General features: G+C 41.5%; 1 protein-coding gene across 3 annotated transcripts in view; it reads right to left on the bottom strand.

The window, feature by feature from the left end:
- SMCO4 (single-pass membrane protein with coiled-coil domains 4) overlaps positions 1-13,301 on the bottom strand; it is a 28,776-nt gene extending 15,475 nt beyond the window's left edge. Inside the window, exons 1-2 of one of the 3 annotated variants that reach the window (XM_039718742.1) lie at positions 13,177-13,298; positions 8,887-8,976 (exon numbers count right to left, since the gene is read on the bottom strand). The gene's annotated coding sequence lies outside the window, so the exon portion shown is untranslated. Of the gene's footprint in view, positions 1-8,886; positions 8,977-13,176 lie in introns of all 3 variants that reach the window. The other 2 variants (XM_039718739.1, XM_039718740.1) reach the window with 2 other exon arrangements.
- Between the last annotated feature and the right edge of the window lie 6 nt (positions 13,302-13,307).

Here is a 13,307-nt window from a genome sequence, read left to right as displayed (position 1 = left end):
GACAATTGCAGATTATTACTCATTCACTCAGAGCGTTTGTTTGGCCCTGAGAGAACTGGCTTTATTCCAAGAGCTGGCAAACACTGGTTAATATACATGTAAATGTTTTATTTCTCTTGGAGTAGGCAATTTCACAAAATGAAATACCGAATTAAAGATGACCTCAGTTCTTCTGCTGATGCCTGTCTCGGATGCAGTGCTGCTGGAAGCCTTTGCAAGCTTTTTCCACACCAAGTCAACAGGGAAAAAGACACCTTTTCTTTTCAAAGTAAGACAATTTCACTGTGGAAACATGAAAGCTTTTATATAAATATTAATCACCACATTTATCCTGGACTTAAGTGGATGGAGACTGGCTTATATAAGGTTGCAGCACTGACTTGGAAATAGTGAGTGAGATGTACTGAAATGGTTCTGCAAATACTGCTCCAAATAAGCTGTTCCTCTATACAAGAACTGTGGTTCAAGGAGTAGATTAGCAACCCCCAATATTTAAACTAAGGGTACTGTAAAACAGCACTTCACTCCTCAGAGTGAAGAAGGGGAAGTTTGTCCTTTGAATTTTTGGTGTAAATGTAAAGAAAAGGAAAATGTTTACTTCATTCAAAACTGCAACTAATTTGAATGGGGAAGAAGAGACAAGACTAAGAAAAGGAATGGAGGTTCAACACAGAGAGTGGAATAAACTAAATACCTAAGCAGAAAACCCAGCAGTAGTTTAACAGAGCCTCTTACTAACCAGACCAAAACCTAAATATTCTAAATAACACCAAGTATACTGTACCGATAGTCCTGAGCATGGGTCTGCAAAACCCAAGAGAATCAACAAACACATTTCTGTGCACTTCGAGGTGAGGACAGTACACACCACCTCCAGCAGGACTCTAAGAACCATCTTTTTCCTACAAAGGGCTGGAGTTTTCATACCTGCTTACTCCTCCTATGATACAGGCCATCAGCCATTGCTTACCCCTCTTTCCCACAGAGAAGTGAGATTTCATTTCACAAATCAACCAAGATTTGAAACTAGAACTACAACTACAAAGCAGACTTCTGAAAAGGGGAAGAGAGAAGCATAACCTCTTATCTACTGTGCTGTACCATAGGTATCATCTCACTTTCCTTGAGAGCACACTGAAGTTTCAATCAGTTGAGGATGCTAAAAATAGTTCAAAATTGTTCACAAACCTAAACAGAAATGACACAGTATTAATATATTTCACAACAGCAAGTATAGAAAGAAATACAAAATAAGAAACAAAGTATGGCTGAGATCACAGTAACTTGATGGAACCCACAAGCAGAGAGCATTAACAATTAACAAACCCTCAACTATCAAGACAGCTGCAGTCTAAATTCACCTCCCCTGAGTGAAAGGAATAGAAGATGAACAAACATGGATGGGAAGGAACTACCAACAGATGACACCTTCAAAAGATTCAGGACTATATTCATGTGGCAAAAGCTGATGAAAAGTTCAGTTCCCATTTGGCAACTCATCTTGATTGCTATTGCAGTGCTCCACAGGCTTCAGCCAGGTCTCTCCATGGACACAAACACCTAACACCTATGGATATGGAAGGGACACCAGATCTGTATTTTCTGGAGATAAATACATCCAAAACTGCAGACATTAGAACTGCTCTCCTTCACATTCTGTGTTTTAACAGGAAAACAATTTAGATTTTACAGTCTACTGCACTAACTAAAGCTACTTTTGAAATATTTCCCATTATTTCTTCCTGAAATGGTATGGTTTTTTTTCTTCTCACCTGCAGAAAACTACTGCTGGAGCAAACACACTAACTAGTACTTGACATTACTTTGAAACTTGAACCTAATGCTGCACTTTTCCATGCTGATTTCACACAAAGCACACCCTCCCCACTCTTGTGTGCTACTGCTTACACGGCACCTGGAGATCTCACAAGGAAACCTGCAGGAACAAAGGGCAACACAACAGAACACGACAGTGCCAGCCTCGGCTCTGAAGAGGATTTTAAAATTTATAGCAGGGTCTCACTTGGCTGCTCAGTGTTCTACGTGGCTGAAATGAATACACAAGCCAGGAGGAACTGCAAGAGGGGCGCCTATAAAAGGTGACAGCACTATTACCAGATAAGCCAGCAGTTAGACATCACTGATTACCACGCTGGACAGAGATTTTAACTCACCTAGAGAGCAGACAGCTAATCGGATTTCTTAATGGGCTTCTCTCAGTTTCACTGGGGCTGATGCATGCTGCATACAGGATTTGGAATGAGATTTTTCCCTGAATAGTACACACTGCTTTACTACAGCATTCTGTTATCATCTTGGCTTATGCTTATATAAAATACCAGATGGAAGTTACGCGAACAGTCATTAAGAGGTTGTTAATGATTAAATTCAAGCTATGCCGGGGCAGCCACAAAGCTGACCTCTTGAATAAATTGAGCTTGGATACAGGTAACATTGATTTTCCTAAAGAGGTTTTCATTACTTAACTCTAGAAATGTGATTTCTTTTGAGAGTACCAAGTTAAGAGCTAATCCAAATTCACTATTTATTTTCTACCAAAGAGAAAACAGCCCATTTGAAATGCAGACAATATGACAGATCTCCCTCCCTTTCATTGTCTCTCCCCTCTGAGAAAAACTCAACTTCATAGGACTTCAAATCTCAAGAAAGAGGGGAGGAACCCAGAAAAAAACCCAAACCCTAAAAACCTTTGAAAATAACCCGTTCATCTTTATTCTACAAGCTTTTCCTCCAGCACTGAAAATCCAATGTGTATTTTCTCCCAAATACTTTTATCCCTGTATTGTTCTTAATGCTTTCCTAGAAATTATGGTTTTTTAGCACCCAAGTGAAAAACTTTAATTTGATTAAGGGATGGGGAGTATTTGGAGCCCAGAGTCAGTAAAAAGGCATGAGGTAAACATTTAGATATGCTACAGGAGCCTTTCTGCTGTATTTCCTCCTTTCCAACTCATCCTGGTTTTGTTTTTAAACAGGTATCAGAATCAACCAGGTGACCATTACAAGCTCTACCATCAAAGAGTTTCCTCTTTGCCTCCTTAAAGTATGATAAAGATCATCCATAAAAACAAAGTGATCTGAGTTCCCCGTTTCCCACAGGTACACTGAAGTGCTTACTCAACCATGGCAGTTATGTCCATGACAAATGGAGTGTGTTACAGACTTTGGGTTTCCTAACTTTCTGAAATTACTGTTTTGACTTACTCACATCTTTGGGAACGCAAAACTTACTTAAATCTAAGAAAAATGCCTAAGAAAAAAAACAAGGTAGAGACAAAGTTATTCAGAAAAGAAAAAAACATGCAAAACCTCCAGAACACACATCTTTTACAAGGGGCAATTTCTTACTTTCCTGTTTTGAGAGCCTTGCCTCTTTCATACTTAAGCAAAGTTTTCCCAAAGTAAGCATCACTGATCGCATTCATTTGGAACTTTTATATAAACAACATTGAAGTAAGAAGTGGAAAGCCAAAAAAGGATATTAAATCACTGGATATATACATCCCCGAACCTTATACATATCTTTTCCAAGACAAGAACAACAAAACAAAAAAAAAATGGACATGAAAAAGAAATAACAGGAGGCAAGAATGTGTAACATGAAAGGCTTTTTGCTTAAGGTCCCTCATGTCTTAAGAATTTATTAAAAGATGATGTTAGAGCACCTGAATTTCAGCAAATTACTTCTGAGATGGCTCCTGTTGCAGCAGCTTTTGCTGGAATATTTCACTCTGGCTGTCAGCCAAATCTTTGCCAAGCTGATGCCAAATAAACAATACCCAATTTCAATGACAGATGCTGTTGTGTTGACACATAATTGATACGTTTATATTCAGGGCTCCCTGGAATTCTGAAACACTTTATTCACAAGAAATGTAACTGACAGCAGAATTTTCAAAGGGACTTGCACATAGCTGGTGCCACTGCACTGCTGGTATTGTCAGACTGGAAGGAAGAGACTGTCAGCTGTCCAGGGTGGTCAGGAATTGCAGAGACCAAAAATTTTCCAGGGCAAATTAAAATATGGAGAGATACAGCTCAGCAGTAAAGGTTAACCTGCTCGGCTAGAAAACTACATGCCCAGGGAAACAGGAAATCTGAAAGTTTTCAACACAAGTCACATATCCCTTTCCTGCAGAGTTTCTAACTGCGCAGGAGATGGAAGTCAGAGAAACAACACAGCATTGAATAACAAATATGTCCATAATCTTCTTTTCTCTTTGACTTCCTTCATTTCCTAGGCAGGAAACAGATTAGCAACTGTTAAAAACATGTTCACCAAAGGTGTGTTTCAAAGAAAACATTATACACCCTGATCGTTGCATGTTCACACTCCCGCAGACAATTTGTAATAAACTTTCATAAATAGCATTTATTATGGAAAGCAACTATATTCCTCCTCAAGCTAAACACACCTTTGCACCCACTATCATTCTAACAGGAAAAAATGCCAATGATCTTACAATATATGCCTACAACCTGAGGTGTTTTTTGTTTGTTTTTTTTTGTTAACAGTGTCATATTATTTTCACACAATGAATAAAAACATGGGTGGAAATATTCAGCAAAAGGTTTGTACCCACTCATTTCAATTAAAAAAAATTTAAAAACCCAGAAAAAAATTGGCATAAAATAAAGGAGAAAATAAATGCCACGTGGCAAAGTTTTCAGTAATTTACCCAGACAGTATATGCTGTTCAGCAAACATGCAATGTGGCATCCTCTACCATGATCCCTTTTTTAAATTAAAATAAGGTTAAGCTTAAGAATACTTCTGAATTGCACTATATGGGGATTATCAAATACATTTGAAGTTTGCAGATGAACCAGCTGAACACATATTTTGTTGACAGTTTCTTAAATAGTGTTTTAGAGCACTGATCACAGCCCAGAAAGCTTCTGCAGTGTGATACACCTCTGCTGCTTGTGAGGCCTTATCAGATATCGTCTGTACTTCTCTACCAGTACCACAGGAAAGATCTCTTCTTCTTCGTCAACTCTTTTCTTTCCACTGTATGAAAAAGGGACTGATGTTAATTCTTCAGACTTTGCACACTGCAGCTCTTTCCTTTAATTCTTCCTCTCCTGTGCTTCTAAGGGTTGCTAAGGGCAAAACTGTCACAAGACCTCTCTTCACACTGAATTTCTCCTTCAGGAGTGCCCAGCACAGAGAATACAGATGAAGTTTTACAAGCGAAAAATGCATTTATCATCAAAGTTCCTATCTCCCAAACCCCCAAATTTTCCAGTTAGTTCAGCAACACAGAATATATAAAATATCCAGGTTTATATCCTTGCAAAAGCACAAAGTACTTGAAAAGGTCAAGGAAGTGCATTAAGCAGAAAAGCTTTAGGGGCCAGGGGATCTTTTTTCACTTTTCTGTGAGGCATTGGAAAAAAAGAAAACAAAACAATTTTTGCCAAAACATATCCAGACGTTAAATATTAAGCAGCAATTGCACAGGTACTTTCTTTCCAGAACACCTCAAAACAACCAAATTAAAAACCAAAACACAACAGAACAAAAAATTTAAAAAGCCCACCGCAAAGAAATCACATCCCTCCCCAAACCACACAGAACTTCTTTCAGTCACAAAGGACAGCTGAGACTAACCTCCCACTGGCATTTGGGCATTTCAGGAACATATACAGAGGATGGTTTGCTTTGGAAGGGACCTTAAAGATCATCTTGTTCCAAAGAGAACATGAAAAAACCAGCTAAGCCAGCTGTCAACAGTTTTGATTTACCAGAACTAGACTGGGGTATGACAGGGTACTACACCACAGGCAGACCCAATCCTCCTCACTCCTGTTCAGAGGGGATCAGATGCAAAGCAGCTCCAGGTGCTGTGCCTAAGTCAAAGAAGGCCATTCTCTCAGCACTGCATTTTACACCGAGCACAGAAATAACAAAGCTCAAAGGCTTACACAGAAGATCCTGCTCCTGTCTAATTACTTGGAAGGGTGTGCAGAAAAGTGCAGGTGAGGCTGCAAGGCACTGTATAGCTACACTGTGTGTGTGTGTTAGGAGGGGTGTGATTAGTTCAGGAGGAAATCCATGCTAAGATGCACAAACCAACACAAATATTTCTACTTGTTACTGAATTTGCTCCAAAGATTTATTCCTACAGCTCTTTTGGGGTGCTTGAAAACTCCCCCTGGTCCTCCTTAAGCACATAGTAAAGTAATTTTTTTTAATTCCTTTTTTTTTTTTTAATACATCATATTCAATAGCAATAACCCATCCTGTTATTAAAAATGGCCAGAATTTAAAAAGTCAAATGGATTCTCACTCCTACTTCTACTATTGGCTTCTGCATTTTGCTCTGTTGAGACACAGAACAGAAGGTTTCACTTTCTCCCAACTCAGGAAGGCCCTGCTATAGCTGGAAGACATGGGGAAAAAACAATAAAATTATACTGTAAACAAATATTTCTGCTTCTTTTCCTCAATTCATAATGCAATTTAAAAGAAAAGCAAAAGTGTGTTTGATGGAGATTACTGTACAATGAGTTTAACATACTGAGTAAATCATCAACAGAAAGAACTAAGTCATCTTCAACTTTCAGAAGTGTAAAAGACTTAGCAATTGTTCAGACAATCAGATTTCAGATCGAATCTTACTTTTACAGACACCGTTTCCTGTACTCTTAAGTATTTCTCTTACAACTGCGGGAAAGACTTAAACAATGGAGGGAAACTGTTTGCTCTGCAGACTGAAATAATAATTCAGCAGCAAGAAACAGCATCAAGGCTTTTGAGTAATGGTATCAAACCCTAACATCAAGGGAAAAAGTTGTCATGCAGCCTTCTCCTCTATGCTGAAGTACTTCATCACAAGTAACTCTAGGACTCCAAGCCTGCAAACGTGCTTCACAGGTTATAACACTATAAATACAAGCCTCTCCTGTAACAGGTATGAATTCAGAAAACTCAAGTTTTTCTGATGCTGTGCAGCATTAACACCTAAACCTCTCAAGCCACTTCAGACACATTTATCCTGCAGCTTTTGTCCTAAATTATGCTAGAGTTTAACTGTATGTTTTTCCATTCAAAGCAGGCTGTGAAGGTTGAGTTGATGGCCAGACCCAGCACTGTAACTGCACAGGTTTCTAAGCAGACCTGACTTTGCAAAGACAACTAACCACAGATAAACTTCCTGAGTCTTTTTGTGGCATGACTGCAGGCTCAGAGCCATATTTAATACTGGCACCAGTAAGTTTAATAAAAGGCTCTGGGATCTCTTATCTTATTTGTATCATGGCAGCCATGTACCTAATCTGTGTTTGAGGGTGCACTTTTATAACTAAAAAATCCATCCTGCACCTTCTTTCCTTTTGTTATGCTTCTAGCTGGATGCCAAAGTAAAAGATCTGTCCTGATGCAATGATGCTACTGACATATAATTACCAGTAAGCAGCCATGCTAAGAACAAGCATTTGAGAGGCAGAGCACTACAGTGAATTTAACAATTGTAACAGTAACAAATTTATGTAACACACCTCCCCCTCTGGACCTGACACTAAGCACTGTACCACAGTCTCCTTTCCAAATATACAAACAAAGCCAAGGTGTCAAACCAACTGACACTGGGTGAAAAAGCAGTGAGACCAATTTATAAACCAAAAGCAGTCTGAGAAAGAAATGGGATGCACACCCTGAGGTCTGGTACATCCAAACCCTGATTATCCATACCTCTAGCATGACATAAAGCCCAAAATCAACATGACCTGAACACAAGGGCTTTATGCTTAGCAACTAATAAGGCTTGAGAAAGGTTCTTGTGAGAAGGGTCTGTAATGAGGCTATCTGAAGGCAGATGGTACTTTGAGTGTTAAAGCCTACCAAGCCATCTCCTCTCATTTAACTATTTTTCCCCAAGTTTACCATCATGCAAACATAGCTCTTCAACTCTTTAACTGTAGTGCATATTTAATCTTATTAAATTTTTTTTAGATCAGTTTATGGGAAAAAAAAAAAATCACAGCAGTACCAAGGCAGAACTCAGTCACAATCAAAATGGACTGGGTTTGTTACTGCCAGGGTCTAAGGGGTGCCCATGTAAGTAAACATAAGGCCACATCATTCTGCACTCCCCCTCACCACACCAGCACATTTCAGCCTCAAAAAGTCATTTGTGCCTGCAGCAGGGCAGGCCACATTTCTACTCTTCATGTGACAAAGGCACAAACACATTGGTTTAGGCAGAAGCAGCTTTTGCCCTGATGTTGCTCTTTATTTTCCACTCTTTTTGTGAAATACAGAGACAATTTCTGAGCAAAGCCTTTCGGGAAAGAGCTTTACTCAAAATCACTAGTCCTCTGTCTAGCACAATAAGAGCAGAGAATGTAAATTAGTTTCAATAAAAGCAGCTGGCAATCAATAAGAAAGGGCTGGTCTCCAAGAGTAAAACCGGTTCCTCTAAGGATAAGAGTTAAAGGAAGAAAAATGTAAGAAGGAATAATGAAAAAAAGGAAGAATAAATGTAAACAACATAGGTCATGCAAAGGAGAAAAATCTTACAATGCAATTAAAATTCAGAGAAACTGTCAAAGAACAGCTGGAGTAAATAGGAAAGAAAAATACCAGTGCAAATAAAAGGACCAAGAGAAAAAGTCTAATGGAAAACATGTGCAATCCAAACAAGATAAAATAAAAATCATGAAAGGGATCAGAAAAGAGGTTAGCTGGCACTAAGGCTTAGGGCACCAGTCACGAGTTCACATTCTAGCCTGGTTCACAGGCTTTGGTAAGTGCAATAATGAGTTTCAGCATTCCTGCTTCCACACATCAGGCTGTTTCACAAAACCTTGTAAACCTGTCTCTTCTGACCCTCTGCCGTAACACAGAAAGTCGATACCCACCTGAGCAGATCAGAACCCACCCACTCTGCGTGCAGTCAGACTCCTCTGCTACGTCCCTTTATCTTCAGGCCCACAGACACCTGCAGAGGACTGGGAAAAGCCCAGCATTATTGTTACTACCTATTTAAAGAAAAAAAAAAAAAAAAACACCAAACACTCAAGACTGACATTTTCCCTGAATTTCCATATTATTGTCTCTCATTTTTATAAGTCAGAGACTGCACTATGGTCACAGAAGCAGCCCTAACAGACAGAGGAAAACAAGAGCGTGGCTCTGTCAGCAACCTGCACTCAAGACAAACCTAACAGTCAAGTGCTGTGCATGCTGCAAAAGTCAGTGTCACAAATCTCTTACCCTCCATCTTCCACCTACAAATCCAGCCCAAATTTCTGGGTTTATCAACACCTCCCACCGAACCTCGGTTAAGGTGGAGGTAAGGTCTCTATCGTAGGCACGTGCCTTTAATACAGGCTATGAGCAAACAGGAAGGCAGGCAGGTACTTAGCAGCTTTTTATCCCCTAAAAATCTCACCACAAAACTACACAATGTAACTTCTCCAGCCTCAAGAATGCAGCCCCCGTCAATGAAGTAGCTACTTATGTAGCACACATGAATTGCAAAAAATGGTGTTTCCTACACTCACCGAAAACTGCAGTGGAAAGTTCACTGCACTATTTCATTTACATGAAGTTTTGACCAGCATACTGCTGGACTCAAAATATAACTCCTCTGACAATCACTTATATACTTAAAATCATGCTTGTAGTTTCAGAACTTTAATGCAAAGTAATTTGATTGGGGTATGCCCTACCTTTTGAGAAATTCTACAACATTTCTAATGACAACGGTGGTCCAAAACTTCTAGGTATACAGACACCCAAAAGCTCACACTTTTAAGAAAGTAAGAGTGACTAACTTCTTTGCATCTAAAATGGGTGTACAATACAACAAAGAAGGATAAAGAAGACTGAAAAAACCCCATCCTGAAACTAAACTAGTGACAGGGCAAAAGACAGAGAGAATATTATCACACATTCTCATCCCCTCAAGATACACATGTGCTCAAAGGGCTCACAGCTATCTCATCTCTGGCTGCTTCCCCCATTCATTCTACAGAGCCTGGCTCCTCTATTACCTACAGTAATTATTTTATGGTTTGTCTTAACAAGTAAAGATCTCTCTCAAAAAACCCAAAAAAGCAAACAGAGAAAAAAAAAGAAAAAAAAAGGGTTGTGGTAGGCGGTCTGCACTGTTGCAGGATTTTACACCTACAATTTCATGGCCTGTAACTAGTGATAAAACAATTACAGCATTTTAACAGCACATTTCCCTAAGGTGGTGAGCAGTAAAGACCTTTATATACTGAAAGAGATGCCCTTCCATATTTGCATGGCCTATCAGCCACAAACAGGATTAAGAGCTCAGCAAATCCTCACACACACACCACATCTGCCAACATACCTTCCTTTCTGTTCATTATGGGAAAGAGTTAACTCCTCAGCTGTATGCAGGACTTCCATATGCTGTATGGGAAGCTGTTACTGCTATAATTTTTAAAAAATTTGAAAACCAACAAAAAACCAAAACAAACCAAAAAAGAAGCAACCCAAAATGGCATCATGGACACCTCAGGATCTTTCGCCCTCTGAAGAACATTCTCCCCTGGTTACAGAACTTGTGGACTTACAGCCCTGCCACTGTTCTGGTGGCCCTGTAAAGCCATCAGCCTTGGGCATCTCCAGAGAAGACAACGGGCAAGATCTCTTTGAGAGACAATTTCTCCAAGCATTTTCATAATGAATCAAAAACTAGAGAAATCTATATCAGCATGCAGCAGAAATTGCTACTGCATGTCATGGATGTCAATCCACCCAGGGATGCTTCTTGCAGTTCATGATGGAGAGATTAGTATGGAGACAGAGATAATTTTATTCTGAGGCACCTGGACCTGAGTGAGATGCCAGATCCATTCTCAAAGGGCTCAGATGGCTTTGGGAGCAGCTGAAGCACACCTGTAGCAGTAAAAGCAAAGCCCAGCCCAGTTCAGCAGAGAGAATTCGTGGTTAGTTCCCTCAAACCCCAACAGCACTGCAAAAGATCAGCGTATCTCTCTAAGCACAGCCCCCATGACAGCAGTGCTGCCTGCTGAACCAGGACCCATCTCCTGTGACTTCATGCAGGAGTTCGTTCAGCTTCTCCCCACCACTGCTTCTTGTGGAACACCACCAATGGGACAAGCCTTGTTGGTGTTCAAAGTAACAGGAAAGGGAGAAAGACGATGGAGAAGGAAAGTTTGTGAAAACAAACAAGGAAACTGCATTACATTACACATTGCCATCATCAAAGACATCTACCATCCAGGGAGGTAGATTGTATCACCTAATCAGTATGTATCTCTTATATATATGTGCAAGAGCATTTCTGTGTTTATTTAATGCACAGAAAAACATTATTAGATTTTTTTAAAATATTGCAATTATTTTGCTAGCATACAGATCTAGTGAGCACAAGTGAGCACACAGTCCACTCTCTCACAGCTAGTGCACCCAGCCCCCTCTCCAAACAAGCAGCATGACCCAGTGATCAGCCAGGGAGCATTACTGAGGGTTGTTACCTCACACAGGCCCATTTCCACCCCACGCTCTGGGGTAGCTACAAAGCTCAGATGGTGCTCCACAGATAGGAGGTTCAGTCACTACTGAACATTTGATGTTCACTGGTTTCAACACAAACCAGTCCTATCAGACTGTGAACACCGATCATATCCCAAAAAGGTGTAATGTGTGCTCAGGACTCCCTGGGCTTTCCACTGTCCACCCTCCCCGGCAGCATCTGGAGCTGCCCAGCTCTGCACATCAGCTGTCTTTATCTCTCTAAGTCTGTCTGTGCTGCCCTGCATTTGTGGCCAACAGCTCTGCCAAAACCCTCTCGAGGAGCAGCATGGATACCTATGCAAGTCCAGGCTGGAAAATGCACTAAAGAAACAGGTAGTTCTCCCAAAATATTGGACAGTATTTGATAGCTTCACCAGAAATCCCTGTTGGTAGATGTCCCTTCCACGTTTCCCACAAAGCATTAGGGAAACCAGCAGCTAAAATTGCTGTGCAAGGAGCAGTTCGTTTATCTGACAAGAATCAGTGAAATCAACAAAGGCTGAGAATAGTTTTCTTCTTAGCTTCATCTTAGGAGGTCTGTATGTTATAAATAGGCTACTAAAAGGCAATTAAGAGAGCGAGGGAGAGCAAAAAGTTATTAAAAATGTACCAACAGAAACTCATTTCACTTTTTTTCAACAGGGCATAGGGGAATTCCTGTAAGACTTCTAGTTCATTTCAAGGAGGAAATTCTGAACGAAGCTAAAAATAACTGACAATCAAATTTTCAAAACTGAGAGAAACACGGAAACCCCCAGAGGTTCGACCCAGGGTGGCACCACCCCACAGACCGATAAAAATATCATACAAATTTCAGGCAGGATAGACACCACGGAACAGAAACTACGCTGACAAGACAGCATTTAAAACAGTCGAAAAATAAGAGAAACTATTGAACTACAATCGGTTTAGAAACACAGCAAAAAAAATTTTAAGGTAATCAACAATAAGGAGAACCACAAAACTCTGCAGCGAACTCATGACAGCTCATGACAGGGACAAAACACGCACAAATGAGGGCACGGTGCTTTAAAAAAGAGCCGAACCCCACGTTTTTACATTCAGAACAGATTGTTTTCTTTCTTTCTTTCCTGGGTCACCTTTAATGCTTTCCTGAGATTTTTCTTTTTTTTTTTTTTTTTTCCAACAGGCTGCTTAAACACAGGTCTCGGTCGTTTTCTGGCACAACTGTACCCGCGATAGGGGATCGAAATTAAGTAGATTTTTAAAAAAGAAAAAGCAACAACACGCAAACCCCGAAAGTCTTCCGCGAGTCTTGGGAGCAGCTATTTTGCTCGCCAGCCTCTCAGCGGAGCTCACCGGGGGCTGCCCGCCGGCCCGGCGGCGCTCCCTCCCGCCGCCCCCGGCCGGCTCCCGGCTCCCCGCCCGCCCTCCGCCTTCCCAAACTTTCCGGGCTCATCGGCGGCACCCCGCCCGCGGGACGGAGCGCTGGGAGCCCAAGTCCGCAGGAGTTGTCCCGCCCGGGAGCCGATCCCGCTGCCCGCGGCTCCCGGGACGCCGCGGCTCGCCCCGTGCCCCGTCACAGCGCTCCCGCCGCCCCTCGCCAGCGCCTCCCGCACCCGCCGGCCTCTCCCGGGACAGCGGGCGGGAGCGGGGCCGTCGCGCGCCCTTACTTGGAGTTGCGTGCTCCCGAGGGACGGGAAGGGCCGGGCAGCGGCGGGAGAGGAGCAGGGTCCGCAGCGCCGGCCGCCGGCAACTTCCCCGCTCCGCCGCCACACGTGGGGCTGAGGCGCGGGCTGCGCTG

This window comes from Passer montanus, unplaced genomic scaffold (assembly GCF_014805655.1).
Source record: "Passer montanus isolate IOZ18808 unplaced genomic scaffold, ASM1480565v1 scaffold4, whole genome shotgun sequence".
Taxonomy (NCBI): Eukaryota; Metazoa; Chordata; class Aves; order Passeriformes; family Passeridae; genus Passer; species Passer montanus.
This window is presented reverse-complemented; position numbering and strand designations above follow the sequence as displayed.